The sequence below is a fragment of the Oncorhynchus tshawytscha genome, linkage group LG14, assembly GCF_018296145.1.
Source record: "Oncorhynchus tshawytscha isolate Ot180627B linkage group LG14, Otsh_v2.0, whole genome shotgun sequence".
Classification (NCBI taxonomy): domain Eukaryota; kingdom Metazoa; phylum Chordata; class Actinopteri; order Salmoniformes; family Salmonidae; genus Oncorhynchus; species Oncorhynchus tshawytscha.
This window is the reverse complement of record NC_056442.1, coordinates 32,273,836-32,281,322: the sequence shown is the minus strand read 5'-3', so window position 1 is coordinate 32,281,322 and position 7,487 is coordinate 32,273,836.

Sequence of the window (7,487 nt, the reverse complement as noted above, 5' to 3'; positions counted from 1 at the left end):
CCGTCAACAAAAGCCTGCTCCTCCAGCACATCCCGGTCTAACTTCCAGTACCCCCTACCAAAGAGGCAGACTGGCGACCCCACCTGCAGGAGCACCCCGGCAACAGCCACCCAGACAACTTACCCAAAGACCTGGGTACAAAAATATAGTCGAGCCTCCGCTCAACCCCCCTGGAGTTGCGCCATGTAGGACCGGCCATTTTCAGAGTAGTGTGCAGACCACCATCAACCAGACCATGGCAAGCCATTCGCCCGGTAATGGCGCCTGCACTGCTATCCCCCCCTATTCCTAAATCTGTATTAAAATCCCCCCCTATCACTAATTTCCTATTTGTGACACACAGGGGCGTCAGACAGTCCACCATCTCCCTCCTGTCTGCCACCACCTGTGGCCCATACACCACCACTAATCTAAATTTACAATCCCTTATCGTGACATCCACCCCTATAACCCTCCCCTGCATTACCACAAAAGAATCCTCCACTTTTACCTCCCTGTGCCCACACAATCCCTACCCCCGATGAGTGCACCCCCCCAATACCCCAAACCGACTCCCCCTTGTCCCACTCCCTCTTAAACCTACTAACATCCCCTCCATCCCTCAGGTGAACTTCCTGTAAAAAACAAAAATCAAACCCCACACCCTCCAAATAACTAAAAACCGCCCTCCTCTTAACAAAATCCCTTAAACCCCTTACATTTAAACTAACAAAAGGAAAATTAGACCCCATGAAATAATAAAATAAAAACATGTAATACACTCAAATTCTAAACCCAGACAGAAAAAAAACAAAAAACAGGAGACTCACCCGATGCTCCCCTGCTCCATATCTACCGGTGAGAACACCATCCGTACTCCCGACATCCCCCCCTTCCTCCATCTCACCAACCCAGGATGCAGGAATAGTGTTTGGCTCCGGGGTGCCCTGCACCCTGGGTCTACCCCCACACTCCTCCCCCTCCCCAGTGCTGCAGCTGGTTTGGAAAAAAAATCGGGGAGGCTGAGTCCCCAAACAAAAAACTCCCCACCTCCTCCTGTACCCAGTCCTGAGTCTTGTTAGGTGTGTCCCCACCCAACAGAAGTTGAGGGCCTGGGGAAACCAACAGCAACCCAGAGGTTTCTCCCACCCCCATCACTCTTAGCCATCCCCTCCCTCTCACTGTCGGCCAATCGCACCCTCCTCTTCATTCTCTTCTTTGGTGATGGCGGCAGTGGAGAGATACCACCCTCCCCCCCGCCAGCTCCTCCACCATACCCCTCATCTCTTCCACCAGGGCACTTTCCCCCCAGTCCACTTGCTCTTCCACCGTCTCCAACACTCCTCCCTCGCTTTCTTCTCTCTCATGCTCCTCCACTCGGTTGCCTTCTTCCGACGCTTTTCCTGGTTCTCCTACTCCCGTGCCTTCCGTTTCCTTCTCTCTTCCATCCGCCGCTTCTTGCTCCTCCTCCTTCCTTGCGGCCTTCCCCTCTGGACCTGTACTCTGGTCATGAGGCGTGCTTCCTTCCCCTCCTCTTCTTCCCCCATCCCCCGCTCCTGCTCCCCCCCCAGCCGCAGACGCATATGACCTCTGACGAGCCGGGCACCCCCGCCACAGGTGTGCTGACGAGCCACACCCGTGGCACGCCTTAGGCTTGTCACAATCCCTCGCCTCGTGTTCCTCAGATCCACAAAATCTGCATTTTCTTGTGCTGCATGAGGCGAATATGTGGCCGTAGGCCATACAGCGCCTGCAAAATGGGGGCTGACGTGCATAAAACAACGTCCCCCTGTCAGCCCCTAGGGAGAACATAGCAGGAGGATGGAGGTAGCCACCATGTCCCTTTGGGTCCTCTGAGGAGGGCCTGGAAGCCTCTCCTCCCATTCCAAAACCCAAGGGAGTCTTTGAGGTGCCTTGCTGAGGAGACGTTATCCATGTATCTCCCCAGAAAGGCCCTCACCTCTTCGTCCTTTCCTTAAATGTTGACAGTTACAACCCTATAGTTGTTCTTCGCCAGGCTTGTTATTTCATAGTGGCTCATCGCCCTCTCACCTCCCACTGCTCTTGCCCTTCTTAAGATATCATCGTGTTTCTCCTCTGTATATAGTGCCACTTCGTATGCTCCCTCCAACGAGTTGCCTTGGAAACAAAACACGTCCTTCACCGTCAGCTTTAGAATCCCCATCAATATTATCCTTCCAAAGGTTTCCCGTCCTAAAGGCTCCAACTCCTTTTCCTTCCAAGCAAACCGAATCGTGTTGGCCAGCCCAATCCCAGGGACCGACCGTGTTGATGGATTTAGCACCATCTCCGCAAGGAGAATGGCGCACGTTCTCTTCTCTTCCAAAACAAGGAAAAAAGAAAAACCAAAGTGACTGAGCCTATCTTTTTTTTTTAATAAAAAATCATTTATTACCTTCAATACCATTCATTCTTTACAACTCATAATTTTCATACATACTCCAACAATGGTATTATAATTTAACTAAACAAAACAAAAACCCCAAACAAAACCTCAGGGGAGCATCGTCCCTCCCCGTCACCCTACAAACTACCTTTCCCTATCTCCCCGTCCCTAATCTATCCCCTTACAAATCTAAATGACACCCAGCCCTAAACCCCCCTTCCACCTCTCCCGAGCAGCATGCTGCCCCCACTTCCTCTCCTCCCTCTTCATCCTCCCCTCAAATCTCCTTCCACCCTCCTCACTATCCCTTCCACCCCCAATCTCTCCCTGTCTTCACCATGTTCTGCCTGGCTTCCCACAGCCCCCGTTTAAAGAGACTCATGAGAAGCCAGAGCAGAAACCTGTCCCTATCCGTCCCTCTCGCTCTCCCTACACCTCTCTCTAACCTGGCCCACGTCAATACAAAATCCCCCCTTACCAAACCTAACAACACCCGTGCCCTAGCCCATACTACTCCGGCAAAGGCACATTCCCAAAAGACATGGCGCACAGTCTCCTCCCTGCCACAAGAGGATCTTGGACAGGTGGGGGATTGCACCAAACTATACCGGTACAAGATGGAACGTACCGGCAAGCACTTATGGAGGCTCAACCAATTCAGGTCCTTGAGCCTGTTGTCCAGACCCCGCGCCTGCACTCCCTCCCAGACCACTTCCGAGATGCCCACTACAGGCGCCGGACTCCCTGCCTTTCTGACCTCCTCGTACAGGTGCCTGTGATCTAAACCTACTCGGGCAACTTCAACCTCAGGGTGTGCACGCAGCCACTTGGCCGCATGACCAAAGTGCCACGGCAGCTGTTCCGCCCGAGGACCCGTGTTAGACCACACCATTACGCTTCTCGCCTGATACGAGAAGAACACCCGCAGGAGGTAACCGGACGGGTGTATCACTGGATGAGCAAGCTCCGTTAACAAGAAAGAAACAAAAATTGCGTCCAGCTTGAGGGGGAAATGTGGTACCCCCCCTACCTCCCTCCCCGATGGGACAGAGCATGCGTGCCCTGGCGACCCACTCGCACCTGCCACTCCACATGAACTGAAACACAAGCCTCACTAGAGGCCTCCTCAGACAAGCCGGCAATGGGTAGATGTACGCCAAATACAAAAGAGACGGCAACACATCCACCTTTAGGACCAGGACTTTGCCCATAAAAGACAAATACCTAGCCTTCCACATTGCTAGCTTCCTCTGTACCACTGCGATACGCATGTTCCAGTTTAGCGTCGCTGAGCCGGAGGTCTCAAAATGGACCCCGAGAATCCTCAGGGCCCCCTCACAGAGAGATAACCCCCCCAGGCACATCCGTTCTACCGCGCCATCTACCGAAAAACTTGACGGAAGACTTTGCATGGTTCAGAACCGCTCCCGACGCTCGGGTGAAATCCCCAAAGATGGCAAGGGACCTTGTCAGGCACGAGTCCTTGCACAGCAGCAAGGAAGTGTCGTCGGCGTACTGCGTCATCTTAACACGCAGCCCACCACTTCCAGGGATCAACAAGCCTTCCACCCCTGTGTCTGCCCTAATGGCAGCCCCCAGAGGCTCCATGTACAGAACGAAGAGGAGAGCCGAGAGTGGGCACCCCTGCCTGACCCCAGACGAGAGGTCAAAAACGTCACCCAAGTGACTATTTACACTAACTCGGCACCCCGCTCCGACATATAATGTACGAATCCATCCTATGAACTTCTCCCCAAATCCTAATTCCTGAACCTTTTATTTTTTCATAGCTTCTATAGATTGTTAATTAAAGAAACATTTTTGCAAAAATAATTATATTATTGATCAATTGATAAGGACTTTTCAAATCACCCAGTATTGCTGTCTGCAGCGTTAGTTCTAGGTAAATGTTGCAATCTTCAGCCATTCCTGGACCTGTGACCAAAAACGAGTTACATATGGACAGTACAAAAATAAATGATCTAATGACTCTGCCTCCTCGCAGAAAACACTGCAGAGCTGGGAGGATTGTATCCCCCATATATATAACATTCTATTGGTTGCAATAATTTTGTGTAATATTTTAAATTGAAAAATTCTAAGTTTTGAATCCTGCGTCGTTTTGCGTGTCAATTCATAAACCGTGTGCCATGGAATCGGTACATCGAAAATCTCTTCCCAACTATTTTGCAATTCATATGGCACAGCTGTCATTTTTTTGGTCCTTAAAGGAAATGTATATATTTTTATTTATCACAATTTTCTTTAAATATTTTTGGTCTTTAATGCAGGGCCAACAGACAAGTTCCTTACTTTTTCCCCCTTCCACTTGCCTCTATAATTTTTTGTGGTAACGCTGCAATTAGTTGGTTGTAATTTTGGGTAGAGCAGACATTTCCATATATCTGTGTTAGCTGTATCTCCTATTTATGATACCATTTACAAAAATGGTACCTCGTTCAAAATGTTATTGAAAATAAGTTTTATCAATGGGTATATTTGAGTTTAACCACAATATGTGTTGTATTTGTTCTGTCTTTTCAGGTGGATTCAACTGAAACTGCAACCAACTTTCTAAGGCTTGATTAAAAAATAACGATATTTTGGAAATTATTTCGTTTTCAAATAACTGAAAGTGAGCAGTTGTAATCTGAATAAAGGGAATAAGGCCATTCTTGAACATGGGGTGAGACATTCTTACTAATTTACTAGAGAACCATTTCAGATTTAAGTATAACTTTTGTATGACTGATGCCTTTAGTGTGAGGTCTAATATTTAATCATTTCTGCCTTCTGAATTCATTATATAAATAGGCCCTTTTACTTTTGTCTGGCTTGCCATTCCTAATAAAATTGAATATGTTTGGTTCATATAATTTAAAAAGCAGGTCACTATTGTTTAAATTATAGAATTGGTCAAGAGATATGAATTGTATCAAATTAGTCTGGGCTTTTTTTGTTTAAAACCATAAGCAAATAGGTCAACTGGAAATGACTAGAGTTACTCAGGGTGATTTTTCCACAAATAGACAGGTATTTTCCTTTCCATGGTAGCAAGATCTTATCTATTTTTGCTAACTTTCTATAAAAATGTATTGGAGTGAGATCATTTCTTTCTTTCGGGACATGTTTACCGAGTATGTCCACATCCCCGTCAGACTATTTTATTGGTAAACTACACGGTAATGTAAAAGTTTTTTAGTGATCCAATAAGTAAGATATTGTGCATTTATCATAATTTGGTTTTCATCCAGAGAGGTTAGCAAAAGTATCTAGATCCTCTAAGAGGCCTTGGAGAGACTCTAATTTTGTTTTAAAAGAAAACCTGACTCATCAGTGTACAATGACACCTTTGTTTTTAAGCCACGGATTTCTAATCCCTTAATATTATTGTTGGATCTAATTTCAACAGCTAACATTTTGATGGCAATAATAAATAGATATGTGGATAGTGGAAAACCTTGTTTTACTCCTCTAGATAGTTTCAAACTTTCTGAGATGTAGCCATTATTTACTATTTTACACCTAGGGTTACTATATATAAAACTTTAACCCGACTCTGGCAGCGCCGAACAGGCGGGCGACTCTGGCAGCGCTGGGCGAATCTGGCAGCGCCGGACAGGCGGGCGACTCTGGCAGCGCAGCGCCGGACAACCCTGGCAGCGCCGGACAACCCTGGCAGCGCCGAACAGGTGGGCGACTCTGGCAGCGCCGGACAGGCGGGAGACTCTGGCAGCGCCGGATGACTCTGGCAGCGCCTGAGTGAAGGGCGACTCTGGCAGCGCCGGACTGGCGGGAGACTCTGGCAGGAGGAACTCTCTAACTACACATTCAGGAACTTCTCCTTTCACTTGGATACCTGTACGTGCCAGATTCTCTCTCATGGATTTAGTCAGTATGTCAAGTAAGGCTTCTCTCAGAACAATGTTCATTTAAGTTCATTAACTTCGGTTTCAATCTTATTGACTGAACCTTCAGCTTGTTTGAGTCTTTATCCAATGTTGCAGGTTTTTCGTTACTCATCTTGAGGCTTGCCTTCAACTCTTTTATATCCTTACTGACTAGTTCAAGTATGCCCAGTTTGTAATTTATTGATTTTAACAGATCGGTTTCAACCTTTACCATTCCCAGTGGTGAAAATATTAAATCGTCTGTGTCTGTAGAAGTCATGTTTTCGTTTTGAAATAGGTTCCAGTCTTACTCTCCGTCATGTTTGGGTGTTGATTGTTTTCGTAATATTTGTCGATAAATTTCTCTAGTCTTATGATTTGTTTTGTGTTGTTATCCAGATGGAAAGTTATTACCCACCAGATTGTGTAGTGCTAATATTTAGTCTAACTTACTGATATTGAATATTACGTTTTTATCTTGAGGTGGTCTACATGGCTGAGTTCAGTCCGCCATCTTGGTTTTCCACAAACTGTTGCCACAAAGTTGGAAGCACAGAATCGGAGCATAGAGGTTGATAATGTTCTCTAGTTGCGCCGTGATTGGCTCAGTGTTCTGTCACTCATGGGGACACTACATCACCGCAAAATCTACCGGGAGAGCTCGAAAACTCAAGCCCCTTGGGTGATTCCATAGAATTACATTATAAGTGCCCATCCAAGAAGGCTCAAGGTCATTGGCCACAGATAAAATGACGTTAAATCACATTATATCTACAGTAGCTTTGATTGGACTGATCATGTTAACATCATACTTTCTAAATCTTAGCTAGCAAGCTAGCAGTCATCATCATGAATCAAGTCGACAATCTGCTGGCAAAGAGAAATTATGAAGAGAAATGATAGATAAAACGTATCGTGCTCATCAGCAATTGGACATAAACATTACACAACAAGTTGGAAATCGCAAATTTTACAATGAGTGGTTTGGAAGGAATCAGTGGCTAACTACAAGCATTGCAAAGCAATCACTAGCCTGCTATTCAGTGGAGTGGATGTGTGGTCCATGTCTGGGTTTAAGGGTCTCTTTTCCAAGCTTAAAATGATAAACATTCAACGTTGGCCATGCTGTCATTCCAACATGACTTCTGCTGCTTTCAAAGCAACTGGAAACTTGGAACTGGGAAATCTCAGACTTCAGAGAGACAACCAGG